Source organism: Malania oleifera, chromosome 10, assembly GCF_029873635.1.
Source record: "Malania oleifera isolate guangnan ecotype guangnan chromosome 10, ASM2987363v1, whole genome shotgun sequence".
Lineage (NCBI taxonomy): Eukaryota > Viridiplantae > Streptophyta > Magnoliopsida > Santalales > Ximeniaceae > Malania > Malania oleifera.
This window is the reverse complement of record NC_080426.1, coordinates 50137552-50155034: the sequence shown is the minus strand read 5'-3', so window position 1 is coordinate 50155034 and position 17483 is coordinate 50137552.

Here is a 17483-nt window from a genome sequence, read left to right as displayed (position 1 = left end):
TGTAACAGTTTATACTAGCATAGTTAAAGGCTAGCCAATCCATCCCCATAATTACATCAAATTTATGCATATGAAACACTACTAAATTAGCAGGTAGCATTCTTCCTTAGATACAAATTGGATAGCCTTTAAGTACCTTTCTACATACCACTACAGTCCCTATCGATGTAACCACAGATAAATCAGCATTCAATGGTTGGGCTCCCACCCCACACATTTTAACATACACCATATATATAAAAAAGAATGTGCTGCTCCATAATCAAATAATACTACCAGTTTTATATTACCTGTCACCGCATTATTGGCATTTTCTACATCTTTTGGAGTAAGAGAATGAACGCGCACCTGGGCGGTGTTTCTGTGATAGTTGCCTTGGGGTGCTTGATTGTTTGCCCGGGATTGACTAGGAGTGGGTGCATTATTAGGCGGCATACAACAATCTCGTGCAATGTGGTTGATGGAATTGGTGTATTTCCAATAGGTGGTGAATTGGGTATTTAAAAATTTATGCCTAGGTTAAGCTAGATGACAACAGTATTACGCAACCTAGGGTCTGCCTATGCAATCCCAATCACACTGGTAATTAATTGAGCAAATATTTAAAAAATCAAAGCAATCTCAGTATTTCCCAAGCTTTCACAAAAATAGAAATATAAAAAAATAAATGTGGAAAATTAAATAGTGCAGGGAAATAGAATGACATATAATATGTTATCGGGGTTCGGCCAATATTGCCTACATCCTCGCCTCAAGTTCACAAGCAAGAGGATTCAACTAAGTTGCTCACTTGCGGGTGGAGCGACACCATTTACAACACCTTACCAAGATGATGCACCTAATTCTCTTAATCGGATTTGAACCAGTCTGGTGCTCTCCTAACCGGGTCTGAGCAAGTTCGGGACTATACACAAGGCTAGTCTCCCTCTTTCGATAACCCGTCGAGAATACAACAGATAATTAATAATTTTGTATACAAACAAATGTGTTTCTAACACTAAGCTAATGATGTACAACAATATGCTCAATACACTCACGTATGATATGAATTAAAGCTCAATGTGAGAATGTGTATTTTTCACTCAAAAATATTTCTCGATAAAAATCGAGTATGAAAAATAATTTGCTTACTAACAAAGAATAAGAGACCTTCCAAGAAAAGATATTAAAATAAAAAATATGCTCAAGGTACTCTTTTCAATATGCCAAGAGTTTTCCCAAAGCTAGTTTTTCAAATAAAGCATAGGGGAACTAGGATTCTTGCTCAAAAACAGTTTTGCAATTAGGAATATATGAGCCTTTGAAGTCTTGCAATATGTGTGCAAGATTCACATGCAAAGAAATATATTTTCTCCAAGAATATATATCAACGAATATATATGGAGAAAACTTTGATTTACTCTCAAAAATAAGATATGAAGCGTGAATAAACTATGAGAGTAAAAAAGATTTTGATTTGTAAAACAAATGCCCACAAGGATGTTTAAAGAAAATCCTTATTTAGAGATTGATCTTTCAAAGTAATAATAAAAAAGAGGATGAAAAATAGGCTTAGGAAGATGAAAATAGGATATAAAAATTTGAGAGGTTTTTCTGACTAATCATCTTACTAATTTTGAGTTATGAAGGGGGTATATATAGACTTTCGGAAATTTATGACTGTTAGTGACACGCTGGGTATTTTTGTAAATGTTCAATTTGGTTTAATGAAAAAAAACCCTATTTAACAACGGTAAAAATCTCGCCAATCCGAGAGGTTCGGTTGACCATATTCAAGGTTCGGTCGACCATGGCACTTTTGAACTGTAGATATGGTCTATTGTATCAAGGCAATTTTGAACCCCTTTGTAGGTTCGGTCGCACATGGCTGAGGTTTGGTTGACCATTCATGTGGTTCGATCGACTGTGGCCAATTTGAACTATACAAACGGTCAGCCGAACAGTTGGGGTGTCAGACATGTATTGGTTCGATTGACCTAGTACTATATGCTCAAAAAATTGAATAGTTGACCTTGTAAAGTCAAAATGTTGACTTTCGAATTATTTGGTTGACTGTGACCTTTATACTGCCACAGGTTCGGTCGACTGTGGCTAAGTCTTTTCAGCTAACAGAGGTTCAGTCGACCCAGTTGAGTATAACTAGGTGGGTTCGGTCGACTGGGGCCCTTTCAAAGATTATTTTTGGTCCTGATTTTTATAAGAATTCACCCCTGTTACTTATGGTATAACTTTTAAGTTATAGGAGATTTTTCAAGAGGTGCTTGGGGACTTAAGGTCAATCTATGGCCTATGCTTCTTAATTGAGCCCAAAAATCCGACGTCGGTCAACCGAAGGTTGATCAAAGTTTGTCTATGGTCTTTTGATTTCCCTACGGTCCATCTACAGTCATCACTGAGCTTATCATCCATATCATGCATGTCATGCATTATTACAGACCAAAATATAAACTAAATGCAATACAATGAAATTTAAATGTCTTCTTCTTGATCTTTTACTCTTCTCTTCATAGAGTACGCCAGGTGTATGTGCATTAAGATCCGTCTTTGCCTCTATTTCCCTTACTCCTTATGTGTGTGCTAAAATATGAGTTTGTTCACAAACTAAATACACACATAAGATACAGATGCTTTGTCAGCATAAAAATAAGGATCAGACTCAAAAAGTCAACAGTGGTCGGTCTATCGCATCGATAACAGATAATTCCTCTAACCTGGCATTCATCCCAATGCCTGATATTGCATTTAGGACAAAGAGGGCGTGATGGATTACCTTGATAAGCTAAATTCCCCATTACTTGTCTCTCACCCACATTATTATTATTTCTCTTCTAAGGACCCTGACTTGCAATAGCGTGAAAACCTAGAGGCATAGGCCTCTTCCTCTTGTTCAATATCTCTGCACTCCTCTGTGGACTTTTTCTATTACACTGCTTTATCCACCAACTTGGAGAAGTTTTGAACTTGAAATGCCACCACCTGCTCATAGATCCTCAGACTCAAACCTTTCTCAAATCTCCGAGCCTTCTTTGATTCATCTGGAATTAGATACGGGGCGAATCGAGACAGCTCAATAAACTTGGCCATATATTGCTGAACGGTCAAGTTCCCCTGGGTTAAATTTGTGAACTCCTCCGCCTTGGAATCATTGGTGGAAGCAGGAAAGTATTGATCAAATAAAATCTCCTTAAAGTGCTTCTAGGTAATGGTTGCTAGTTTTGGCCTTTATTCCTTGAGTAGCTTCATAGAAATCCACCATCATTTGGTCTCCCCAGTCATTTTAAGAGCGGCATATCGAACCTTCTGCTCGTCTGCGTAGTGAAGGACTACCAATAACTCCTCCATCTTCTGGATCTAATTTTTTGCAACCATTGGATTAGCTCCTCCCTCAAAAGTTAGGGGGTTCCTGGGGGTGAATTGCTCGATGGTACAACCTTGGTCAGTGGGCGGGCAATTTTGTACCCTAGAGCTCCGCATGATTTCTACCATAACCTGCTGGACTAACTCACGTAGCACTGAAGTAGAATTATTGCCTTCTTCATTGAAAATCTCCGTATTAGTACTTCGTCCAGCATTCATGTTGTTATCTTTGGGGTCCATTTTGAAGAAAAGACAAAAAATATTTTAAAATCTTAAAATCTATTGTTACAACGTATAAAAATAATTAGCTAAAAAAAATTCCTAACCTGTCCATTCCTATCCCCATCATAATTTATACCTAAACTCTGCTAATAACTATTCCTAAAGTCTACAGAATCTATAACTTGTAACGCCCCATCCTAATAGGTGGGCCCGGAGTGCTACCAATCATATATGGTTTGCACATATCTGATAACATACATAAACTACCTGCCTTAAATAGGGACATACGAGTGTATTCATACATATCTGTGCTTTTATACATTGCAGAAAACACAACATTCATATGGATTCTAATAGACATACCAGAGTTTCTAATTGTGTCCTTACATACATATGATCGTACTAAAACATAACCTATATTACATTCCCAAAAAGACCACCTGAACTAAGTCCAGTACATATACAAAACACTCACGTAAGCTAAAAACAGTACTAAGCTTCGACGTCCCTCTAAAAGCCTAGAACCTGTAACCTGAAGGACTTGAAACAAAGGTTGTAAGTTGGGGTGAGACACTTCTCAGTAAGTTAGAAGATATTACATCAGTGTGTGACAACATGTGTTAATTTCAGTTGAAAGTAGTTACATGTAAAGCATATTCTCAACATTGTAATATAGAAGATATATAAATATAAATCCTACAATAGCTAATTCAGCATCATAACAAGCGAGAGTTCCCGAGGTTAGGGTAGGGCACAGGTCCATACACCGTACAATCCCTCCGCCCGGTACTTAAACCTTTGACTTTGCCCATTTTTGTTTTTAAATCATGCATATGTATATTTAGAACACCGTCTAGCTTTGAAACATCATAATAACTATGCCAACACTACCCCATGGCGTGGGTTGTGCAATAATAAAGCATTGATCGAGCCCTGTTCGTGCAAGAATTGCCAGGCATCGTAATTTACTCCAGTCCATCTTGGCCATCACCACCCTGGTCCGTGATCAACCAGTGGCCCTTCATACCAAGACGACTGCATAGATACCCACACTGAGAATCAGATGTGTGGTTGCACTGTATCTCATTTCTAGCAACGGTACCACGCTTACATAATAACATTAAGCTTTTTAAGGCTTTCATAATGACGTTGAGCTTCATAAGGCTCTCATAGTAACAAGTTGCGGTCCCAATATTATATATACAATTTACAATAAAACATAATAACCTGTTTCAAATTCATAAATCACCTGTACAGTTCCAGTATTTTCATAATCTCATTCATGCATTCTTTCATACATTCTTTCATCCATTCTTTCTTTCATTCAAACCGTGGTATAAACCGGCACACACACTTTCGGTTGAACCTTTTCACACATAGAGTTCGGTATCTAACTGGCACCTATTTTCCATATTTTCTGATAACAATTTGGAACTTCAGTTCACATAATTCATATACGTATTAATCAGTTACACATATTCCATTTCATAACATATGTCACACTCATTTGGGTAAAAACAGACCATACATAGTATATAGTTCGAAAACATCATTTAAACAGAAAACAAGTGTTTCGGGCATCTCCTACGTTAGGTTTAATACAAATAAAGTAGTTTTGGAAAGTTTGGAGATCATATGCGAAAATCTGACTTTTTACCAAAACCGAAAAATCGATATTTTTAACTGGTGAAACTTCGCAAATAAGCAGTCCTATCGTACATATAAGCATAAGCTAACTTTCTAACTGTTTAGTTTTCCAAAAATACTGATGTAAACAAATCCCTTTACCTTTTTCCCCTGAACATTGAAAACACGAACTACACGGCTCCAAAACAACGAACCGAGTTCTCAAAACCTAAAAATCAAAGAACAATACTTTAATACAATCCTATTTACTACAGATCCACGAGTCAACGCCTTTGTTGACGAACCACCAAGGCTATTCGTCAACGAACACCAGCTCGATATTTTTCCAGCTGCTCTAGATCTTTTTGTTGCCGAGGCTCTGAATTTTGGCGATGAACCTTATAGGCATTCGTTGACGAGAACCTGGGATTTGTCAACAAATCCTATTCTAATATTTTTCCTGTCGGTCGGAATCTCTTCGTTGCCAAGGCTCTAAATTTCGGTGACAAATCCTTATAGGGCATTTGTCAACGAGAACCTTGCCTTCATTGACGAAGCTTGCCAAAATTACCTTTTTACGTTTTTCTTATTTATTTCCTTATTTTATGGGATTGGGTCTCTACATAACCTGTCTATGATACCACAACTGCGACGACCCGGATATTTTCTCTAATACCACATCTGTGACGCCCCGAACCCAGAGGGGTCTAGGGTGCCACTTTCCATAAATATTTTTTTTTTTTGCAAACAGTATGAGCAATCTAAAACCTCATATATCATACAGAGTACTAAACCACCATATTTACATAGGTATCTCCAAATAACATTATTTACATCACTTGGAAGATAAAAGAAAATTAACTAGTATCATACAAACACTTACGCTAAACTATATACCTAACCCTGCCCCGAAGTTCGCTAGGCCTGATCTCTGGTACATCCTGAAATATGAATTAAATATTGGAGTAAGACACCTCTCAGTAAGTAAGGACTAGATTATTATCAGTGTGTGGCTAAAATGAGCTTTAGTGTAGAAATAATTTAATAATAATTTTAAATAACTTTATTATACTAGAAATTGAATTTATAAGCTTTGAATCCTATATTTAAATAAATACACGTACTTTTCTTCAAAACAATATATAGGCATATTTAATGGCCAAAGTCACATAAATACACAAATATATATAAAGGAACAACTTCTAGCCGATGCATGTCATGTTCAACCCCCATGACGTGTTGTGCGGTCCGAAGACTGGACATAGCATTGGTTGACCGACCAAAGGTAAGTAAAAAGTTTATGTATGTAAAATCAGTTTGCCTATCACATCCTGGTCCGAAAACAGGTGGGTACAACCCTACTCAGGCCAAACTGACTGTCCACCGCCAACACTTCCATAACAGTGTGATTTCACTAATATTCCTCTGTAGCTACAATACCGAGCATCCACCACATCCGGCCCATCAGGATTCTCAAAACATATAATTGCAATTTATGTAATAAAACAGTATCATAATTTCATCATTTTCTCAACATATAGTTTGCAATAAAATTGCCTTAATATTTGCCATAAATCACATAATAAATATAATACTATAAAACTCCAAATTTTCTCAATTATGAAATAAAATAACTCATGCCACACAATTTATATAATAATTAAAATTTCATAGCTTGCTTGTGAAATTTCTATTTATATATATATATATATATATATATATATATATGGTAGATTTAAATAATAAAAAAAATTACGGGTATGATGAGCTCCCCATATTTAAATTTAATCCCCAATATATTTTGAAAAATCCCAAATGTGATCAAATCCCCGTAGTATAATTTAACTCAAATATATTTAAATCAAAGCTGACATAATATCCCCATAATCTTATATGCAAATTTAATCAGTTAAATTTTAAAATGAAAACTGACATAATATCCCCATAATCATATACTCAAATTTAATTGGCTAAATTTTAAAATAAGAACTGACATAATATCCCCATAATCATATACTCAAATTTAATGAGTTAAATTTTAAAATAAAAACTGACATAATATCCCCATAATCATATACTCAAATTTAATTGGCTAAAATTTAAAATAAAAATTGACATAATATCCCTATAATCATATACTCAAATTTATTTGGGTAGATTTTTAAAGTAAGAAACTGACGTAATCTAGTCCACTTACCCTATCCCTAGAGTGGTGCCTACGGCATGCGGATGATGAAATTTCTCCGATTAAATCGTTGAAGAGTAGAGCTAAGACTCGGAAATGACGTCCGTTCTTCAATTTGGTAGAAAAATGAAAGAGAAATTGAGAGAGAGAGAGAGAGAGAGAGAGAGAGAGAGAGAGAGAGAGAGAGAGAGAGAGAGAGAGGATTTTGAAGGGGGGGGGGGAGAGAGAGAAGAGAAACGGCTGGGGGGTGTATGATTTTAACTCTTCAAGGATACTTCTTCAAGAAGTATCCTTAACATACATATATATATATATATATATATATATATATATATATATATTATAATATTATATTATATTATATTATTTAATTAATAATAATTATTTGATTAATTAATTAATTAAAAATTTTTTTTGGATTACTACAATAGTCCTTTGAATTTTCCAACCATTGTGTCCTCAGGAAGTTCTCACTCCTCAAAGGGGACTTTCAGTGGCCATGTCTTGCCTCAACATGTGTGGAAGTAAAAAAAAAGTTATGACTATAGGGAAAGGAATGATTGAGGAAGGACTTGAATGCTTAGAAGATGGGACAATTTTTAGAAGTTAGCAGAGGAAAATGAATATGTTAGCGAATTGCAAAAGACAACTCAATTTTTAAACTGAGGATTGTATACCAAAAGCTGGGATTTTTCATTAGGTGATAAGGTTTTTCCTTGAATTTTGGCAAAGTAGTCGTTTTAGGTTGCATCACATTTATGCATTTCATGCATAGTCATTGCCAATGGGTCACCACTCATATTCCAGTTGTTAGTAAAACCATTGTGTTAGAACTAAATTTCAAGGTCAATATTGAGCAACATAAGTCAATTCTGCATCCTTACAACTCTAGACAAAAAGCTAGAATCATGAGTGAGCAGTTGGAAAGCCGCATGATGGGTCTAGAACAAAGCCATGAAGAAGTACGCCAAGATGTCAGGGAAATCAAGGAACAAATGAATAAATAGATGGAGTTAATGATCCCTGCAAGCAAATGGAAGGCTGCACAGGTTCCCGAAGCCATAACAGAAGAAGAACCTTTATACTCACTAGGGTTCACTCCCGTTCATAGGCAACCATCATCCTAACCCACTAACATGGCAATTGGCCTAGGTTCGAGTGCCCATCTGTTCGTGCCCGTAATGTCAGATTCGAGGTTCCTATCTATTTGGACACCCCCAATTTGGTCTCAGATTCTAGAATGACCAAGGAATCTACTCTTAAATCAGAAGCTGACCGCAAATACGAGGTACTAGAAGAGCGCCTACGGGCCATGGAAGGAACCAATTTGTTTGGATGGGTTGATGCTTTTGATTTGTGTTTGGTCCCAAATGTGGTCTTATCGCCAAAATTTAAGGTTTCGGACTTTGAAAATTTTAATGGGTCAAGATGCCCGTTGAATTACTTGAGAATATACTGCCACAAAATGGTAGCATATTCTAAGAATGACAAGCTTCTGATTTATTGTTTCCACAAAAATAATTATTACAGGAGAATGTTATTATTCTAAAAAGAAAAATAAATAAATAAAATAATAAAAATATTTAGGATTAATTATTAATTAATAAATTAATATTAAATTGAATTAATTAAATTAAGTAATATGGTAGTTATATATATATATATATACATAAGTATATAATATAATATTATTATAATATAATATATTATAAGGTTATATTAATCTTCCTGAAGGATCTTTCGTTCAGGAAGCAGCTGTAATTATAAAAGATGGAATGCCCCCCCTAGAGTCATCTCTCACTCTCTCCGCTTCGTCTCTCTCTCTCTCTCTCTCTCTCTCTCTCTCTCTCTCTCTCTCCTCGTCTTCTCTCTCTCTCTCTCCTCAATTTTCTCTGCCAAACGGGCGCCAATCGAAAAACGGAAGATACCCCTGGGTTCCGTTTTCCGCCACCGACATTTTAATTGGAGTGGATTTGTTGTGGGAGCGACGTTGGCACCACTCCTGGGATAAGATAACCTCTCACTCTCTCCTCAATTTTTCCTTAAATCTTCAGTCAAATTAATGATCAGACACCACCACCGAGTCCTAAGTTCGATCCTTGTTACGTTAGTCAGAGCAGATTTTTGATTTGGGAATCCTAGGCACCACTCTAAGACTAAGGTGAGGATCACAAATTATGTCAATTATTTTAAAAATTCAACAGGTTAAATTATAATATGGGATTATTAAATTGGAGTATTTGATTATAGCAGATTTTTGGGGAATATTTTGGAATTAAGTTAAATTTTAGGGATTTGATTAAATTAGATTTTTGGGAATATTTTGGAATTAGATTAACTGCAGGGATTTGATCCTATTAGTATTTTTAATATGTTAGAAATAAAATTTAAATATGGGAAGCGGATCAAACCCACGTTTTTAGAATTTAACCGATTAATGGGAGTGTGTGAGCCTAGGAAATGTTAAAAATAGTTATTATTCTGAGAATTGAATTGATTAATTTGGGGAAAATATGAATTTTAGGGTTTTGAGTTTTAAATGCCGCAGGTGTGGGATTGGGTATTTTAGCAAGCTAGAGGTAAGCCAGGTAAGGGAAATAAATTATAACGATTATTTTTGAAAATTACCAGTTGAGTAATTATGTGAAAATGAAAATTTGATATGTTCACGGTGGTTATTATATTATGAATATTAGGCGAAAAATTGTGTGGTATGAGGAAATATGAAATGATTGTTTAATATGAAGAATATGATTGAAATCGAAATATGTGAATTGTACTGAGAAATGAGATTATGATATGATTATATTAAAATATTTTATACAGAATTGATGAAATGTGAAACGTAGAAATATTTTATACAGAAATAATGAATTGAGTTGTATACTAATATGAGATGAAATATGTACTGGAATGATGAAAATGATACAAAAAATGATGAGATTATTACTGATGTGATAAAATGTACCAACATACTGAAATGTGAATATTGAAATGCGAATACAGTACTGTGAAAATGAGTTCCTACTAAAGACGATAGGGAGGTATGCTCAGTATGGAAAGTATGTTGTGTAGTCCTTACAATAATTTATGAATCTTTTTAATAATTATGGTTTAATGTTATCTATGCAAAAATGTAATTACAGATTTTCATAGGAATTAATGATTAAAAAATATTAATTACAAATTAATTAGTGACGGTTTCTATAGATATTAGTGAAGGATCAAAACCGTCACTAATGGCCTTTAGTGACAAATTATAATTCTTTACTAAAGACAAATAAGTATTAGTCACGGTTTTGATCCTTTAGTAATACTGCACTATTAGTGACAAATTTAAAACTGTATTAGTGACGAATTATGACCCTTCACTAAATGCTCACATGTATTAGTGACAGTTTTGATCCTTCACTAATACTTTAATATTAGTGATGGTTTTAGGATTCATCACTAATAGTAGAGTATTAGTGACGGTTTTGATCCTTCACTAATACTAAACTATTAGTGACGATTTTGAAATTCGTCACTAATACCCTACTATTAGTGACAAATTTGTGCCAAGCCAATATAAAATTTATAGTCACGGTATTGAGGTTTTAGTGACGGTTTCAATATTCGTCACTAATAATAAATAGTAATGGCAGATATAGCAACTAATTTAGAACTGTCACTAATACTCATAAATTCGTCACTAATACTATGAGTGACGAATTTATGAGTATTAGTGATGGTTTTGATCATTCACTAATAACCTTATTTTTTTGTAATGGTTTGAGGCAGGGATGTAGGCAAGATTGGGCAAATCGCGATAACAAATATTGTGCCTGCTTTGTCTCGCTCTCCTTATCTCATTTACTTTCTGCACTTAGATTTTCGTATGTGTATGCTGGCTTATTTGCTGTTATAACTATTTGAATGCACACATTTATTTTAAATGAGATATGTTCCACATGTATATCATTTCATTACTTAAATTATTCTACATACACACATGTACTTTGAATAAGATATGATTTGTGGTGAATCGGTGAAATGTTTAAATTAGTAAAAAAGTTTTAAAAACCAGTTCATTCCCCCTCTTGGGATCACACCAATTTCAACACATTCTTATCACAGGAGGAGCCTAACAATGTGAGTGAGAAAATTGAGGATGAGTCAAGGGTGATGTCCATGCAAAAAGAATTAAATCAATTTGAGAGGAACAAAGTCTGGACCTTGGTTCCTGGACCTAATGATTATGCTGTTATTAGAACAAAATGGGTCTATAGGAACAAGAAAGATGAAAATGGAATAGTCATTAGAAACAAAGCCAGACTAGTTGCCCAAGGATATAACCAAGAGGAAGGTATAGATTTTGAGGAAACCTACGCACTTGTAGCTAGAATGGAAGTCATTCGAATGTTACTTGCATATGCTGCTTTTAAGAACTTCAAATTATATCAAATGGATGTTAAAAACACATTTCTAAATGGCTATACAAATGAGGAAGTATACGTTGAACAACCTCCAGGATTCGAAATACAAATTCCCAAATCATGTCTATAGATTGACTAAAGTCTTGTATGGAATGAAGCAAGCTCCTCGAACTTGGTATGAAAGGCTTAGTGATTTTCTACTAGATAATAGATTTATTAGAGGGAAGATAGATGCAACACTCTTCATAAAGACTAAAAATGATAACATGCTCCTAGTACAAATTTATGTTAATGACATCATTTTTGGGGCAATAAACAAAGAGTTGTGCAATGAGTTTGCCAGATGCATGCAAAATGAATTCAAAATGAACATGATGGGTGAACTGAACTTCTTCCTAGGACTTTAGATAAAACAAGCGAAACATGGAATTTTTATAAACCAATCTAAATGCATAAGAGACTAGCTTAAGAAATTTAATATGGAAGATGGTAAACTTTTAGGAACACCCATGAGCAATTCCACAAAACTAGATAAGGATGAGAAAGACATACTAGTAGATGTTAAGTTCTACCGCAGCATGATTGGTAGCTTGTTGTATTTGACTGCTAGCAGACCTGATATTATGTTTAGTGTTTGTACGTGTGTAAGATTTCAGGCTGCACCTAAAGAGTCACACTTATTAGCTGTCAAGAGAATACTTAGATACCTAAATGGAACTATTGAACTAGGCTTGTGGTATCCTAAGTACACTACTTTTGAAATAGTCAGTTATTCAAATGCTGACTTTGCCAGGTGTAAAGTGGATAGAAAAAGCACAAGCGGAACATGTCACTTTCTAGGACAATCTCTGGTTTCTTGGTTATCCAAAAAACAGAACTCAGTTGCACTGTCCAGAGCCGAGGCTGAATACATAGAGGCTGGAAGTTGTTGTGCTCAAATGCTTTATATGAAGTAACAACTTATGGACTATGGATTGGACTATGACACTGATCCCATAAAATGTGATAATACTGGTGCAATAAATATCTCAAAGAACCCCATATCACACTCACGAACCAAGCACATAGAAATTAGACATTACTTTATTCGTGACTATGTGCAAAAGGGGGATGTTGATACTTGAGTTTGTATGCACAAATGAGCAATGGGCCAATATATTCACGAAATCACTTTAGGAGGATAGGTTTATCCAAATCAGACGTGAATTAGGCTTGATGCACAGTAGAGAAGTTGCCTAGAGATGTAATGGAGTGCATAATTGAGGGGGAGAAACTTAACTTGAAAATTATTTGGCTTTGAAAAATTAAGCATGCTCACGAATCTCTTTTATACTCTTATAGTTATACCTTGGTGATAAATACCATTGCTATCCATAATGAACTACATGTTTATACTTTTCTATGGATACTTGATACATTTTGATACATGAATGAATTGCTTTGGACTATACTAAACCTAACTATTTGCATAGATGTTGATTGAAATTTTGTTTTGTGCTCAACATGAGAATTTTTTTTCAAAATAGTTATGTTTTTGTCAAAAAGGAAATTTCTCTAAGCTAAGGATTCAGTTAAATACTTATATCTTACTGCCTTAGCCTTTTTTGTTGATGTCAAAAGGGGGAGAAATATTTCCTAGCGAAATTGGGTATATCTTGAGTAAGCATACTTAGGGGAAAATTTTTTATTCTCTTCATTCTACAATATGTTTGGATTTTTAATCATGTATATTCTTAAGGGGAGCCCCTTTAGGCTAAATCCAAATTTTTGCTCGTGTATTTGTCATCATCAAAAAGGGGGAGAATGTTGACTCTATGAGTCCAATCCCATTTTAATAATGACAAATCACTTAGTATCTTACCTATGCATGGAGCTTTTGAATAGGATCATTACTGAGCACGCACGGATGGTAAGGTTGCTATGGAAGTCATGAAGAACTTGAAGCTCATATGGCTTGGCTCAATCCTTTGAAGTAGAAGAGCAAAAGAATGAAGATAATTCAACATTTTCAATTGTAATTTGGATTTAGTTTTATTTGTGTTTACATATCTCATATGATATAGTTGAAAGCTTAAAATGACCAATAGATGGACCCTAGGATGCATATTTTTCATGAAATATTCATATGCACTTGATCTAGGTTGAATCTACATTTTAGAAGGTTAATAAGGCTGAAAAACAGGGCACTCGTCGACTAGTCCCTTGGCCTCATCGACGAGCAAATACCGAGACCATATAAATCTCAGACAGGCCACTCGTCGATGAATCCCTTGGTCTTGTCAACAATCGAGTGAAGGAAACTCATCGACAAATGTGTCACTCGTCGACAAGTCCGTCGGGCAGGCTGATGCTCCAACGCTTAACGGGCATATTTTTTTTAATAACTTACCTTTTTAATGATCCAACGGTTGGAGAGCGTCCATATGCCGAGAATGCCTATATATTTCAACCCTAAAACCTATTTTATAACCTTTGCCAATATTCTCTCATACATAAACTCTCTTGGGCATTCTCTACTCTCACGTTCAAAGGGCTTTCACTCATATCTTGCAAGCATCATTGGTTTTGAGGTTTGGTAAACAAGTTCTTATTTTTAGGCATTTAATCTTCTCATTAAAGTCTATCTACTCTCCTACTCATTTTATTTAAAACTTTTATTGTGAGGAAGAACTCTAGTTTTTCATCTATTCATTGTTTGAAAAATCGTTTTGGGAAAAAGTTTTTACTAAAGTTTAAATCTTTGAAAGCATTCACTTTATATTTTATTCAAAGTTTTCATCTTATTTTATCATTGCAAAAACTATTTGAAAGCAAACCCTAAAATCTCCAAAATACATAATTTTGGGAAATCTTTTTTGAAGAAATATTGAATAGGGTTTAAATCTTTGGAGCAAACTTAAGATATATTTTTACAAAGATCATACATTTTTTATTGCAAAAATTTTATTGGAAACATTACATATTCACTCTTGAGCTTCAAGTTATATCCTGTGAGTGTGTTTAAGATTTCACTGTACTCATTAACTTGCTGAGAAGCATTTGAGTGTATTCTGAAACTTTATTCATCTATTGTATTGACGGTTCAGGTTGTGAACTGAGAAGGAGGAAGCTACACCTCTTGTAAGCAATAGGTTGTAAGGAGGAAGTTGAACCTCTTGTAAGCAGCAATTTGTAACGGGAAGCTCTGTTTGGGTTTAAGGAGCAAATTAGTGGAATCCTTAGGTATTCTACCCAAGGCGAGGACGTAGGTCGGGTTTGGCCAAAACTCGTAAAAATCCTGTGTTTGCTTCTCTTTTACCTTATCTCTTTTTATTTCCGCTTGCGTTTGGTTATTTATTTAATATTTGTCTATTGTGCATATCTTAAATATTTCTTGAACTTGAGATTGATTAAGTAATACTAAATTATTTGAGATATCCAAAGCTTGAATTTATTAGGTTGTGTAATACTGAAATCTTTGTATCTTCAAAATTGTGCTTGTATGGTTGATTTTCAAATTAGGAATTAAGAGACCGAAAATATTTTTTAAATACCCAATTCACCCCCTCTTGGGATTACACCTAAATTCACACAATCAAGTCTGTGTTTTCCATGAATTGAAATGTTTGGCATTCTACTTTGAGTATGTGGGTCATCAGTCCTCAAACCCAAGTAAGTTCTTATTGAATTGCTTCAAATATTGGGGCATTAAGCCTCTGAAGTTCAAATGGTCACCTTCAAATTGTCCAGATTAACTCGTTAACTCGAGTAGTTTGTTCAAGTTGTCTTGACCATCTCATTAATTCGTGTGGTCACATTCAAGTTATTCTAGCATCTCACCCATTCTAGTAAGCCTCATCAAGTTGCTCTTACTATCTCATTTTTTTCGAATAGTCACTTTCAAGTTATTCTAGCTATCTTGTTCATTTGACTAAGCTTCCTTCAAGTTGTCTTGACTATCTTGTTAACTCGAATGGTCCCATTCAAATTATCTTGGCTACCTCGGAGGCATGTGGCATTGAGAGTTCCCAAATCCGAGTAGTCGCATTCAAGTTATTTTAGCCATCTCAGAGGCATGTGGCATTTGTAGTTCCCAAACTTGAGTGGTCCCTTTCAAATTATCTTGTATACCTCGGAGGCTGTGACATTGAGGGTCTCCAAATCCGAGTAACCGCATTCAAGTTGTTCTGGCCATCTCCTAGGCACGTGACATTTATAGTTCCCAAATATGAGTGATCCCCTTCAAGTTATCTTGGTTACCTCGGAGGCATGTGACATTGACAATTCCCAAATCTGAGTAGTTGCATTCAAGTTGTTCTGACCATCTCAAAGGTGTGCTGCGTTTATAGTTCCCAAATCTGAGTGGGCTCATTCAAGTTATTTTGGCTACCTCGAAGGCATGTGGCATTGAGAGTTCCCGAATCCGAGTCATCACATTCAAGTTGTTCTGGTCATATCAAAGGCATGTGGCGTTTATAGTTCCCAAATCTGAGTGGTCCCTTCCAAGTTATCTTGGCTACCTCGGAGGCATGTGACATTGAAAGTTCCCAAATTCAAGTAGTCGTATTCAAGTTGTTCTAGCCATCTCAGGGCATGTGGCATGAATAGTTCCTAAGTCGAAGTGGTCCTTTTCAAGTTATCATAGCTACCTCAAAGGTATGTGGCATTGAGAGTTCCCAAATCCGAGTAGTCGCATTCAAGTTGTTCTGGCCATCTCAGAGGCATGTGGTGTTTATGGTTCCCAAAATAATTGTTTGAAATTATTTTTTACTTAAAACATCCATTATTATAAAGTAAGGAAATTTGTTTGTTTGAGCACTAGAAATTTTAAATTTTGTTTGGAAATATGTTCAACATTTGACTACGATTTGGACCATAGTGAATATGGGGGTCAAAAATTGCCCAGTAACTAGTCCCTTTTATGCTTTAGTCAGAGTAATTTGTCATTTGTTGTCATTATGGAATTATTTGGATCAAATGATTGTACAAATTTATGAACTATCCTATAAGCTTCTGTTACATTTGCGATGAATTTGGACTATTGGATCGGTTGACTTCACATGATGTTGCCAAACTTGTTACATTTGGATTTTTTTTTACCTAAAAGGTTCATTGATGACTTAAATAATTGTTTTATGCAATCTTTTTTTTTTTTTTTTGATTACGGCAGGTGTCCTGGCTTCCCCGACTCATTCCAAGTACCTTGGCGGTGTCACAGGATTGGTTCCCCAGCCGACAGCGTCATAGAGTTCTTTCCCCGGCCGATCCAAGGTCATTGGTGGCGTCACAGCATACCTAGACTAATCCCACGCTTGTGGAAACCGGCCCCACAGCACCACAGGAGGTAAATCAGGTTTTGCTCATTGGGGCAGGAATCAAACTTGGGACTTATACCGACAAGCGGCCCATCCCAAGCCTGCCCTTGCCACCTGAGCCAATGCCCGGGGCTTTGTTTTATGCAATCTTGTGTTGACTGATTGTAGCGGGCTGTTGCTTAATGAGTTGTGAGGGCTAATCCTTTTATTAACTTTTTGCAGATTCTTAGAAGTAGCACTGCTGTGGGTTAACTTAGGTGGTGCGGCAAGATATTGATTTATGAGTTCTCTGTCATATAGGGAGTTAATTCTTTCATTTTCTGTTTGATTTTGGATTTAGATTGTTGGCTGCTGTTCCCTTAATTGGACTATTTTGACAGATTT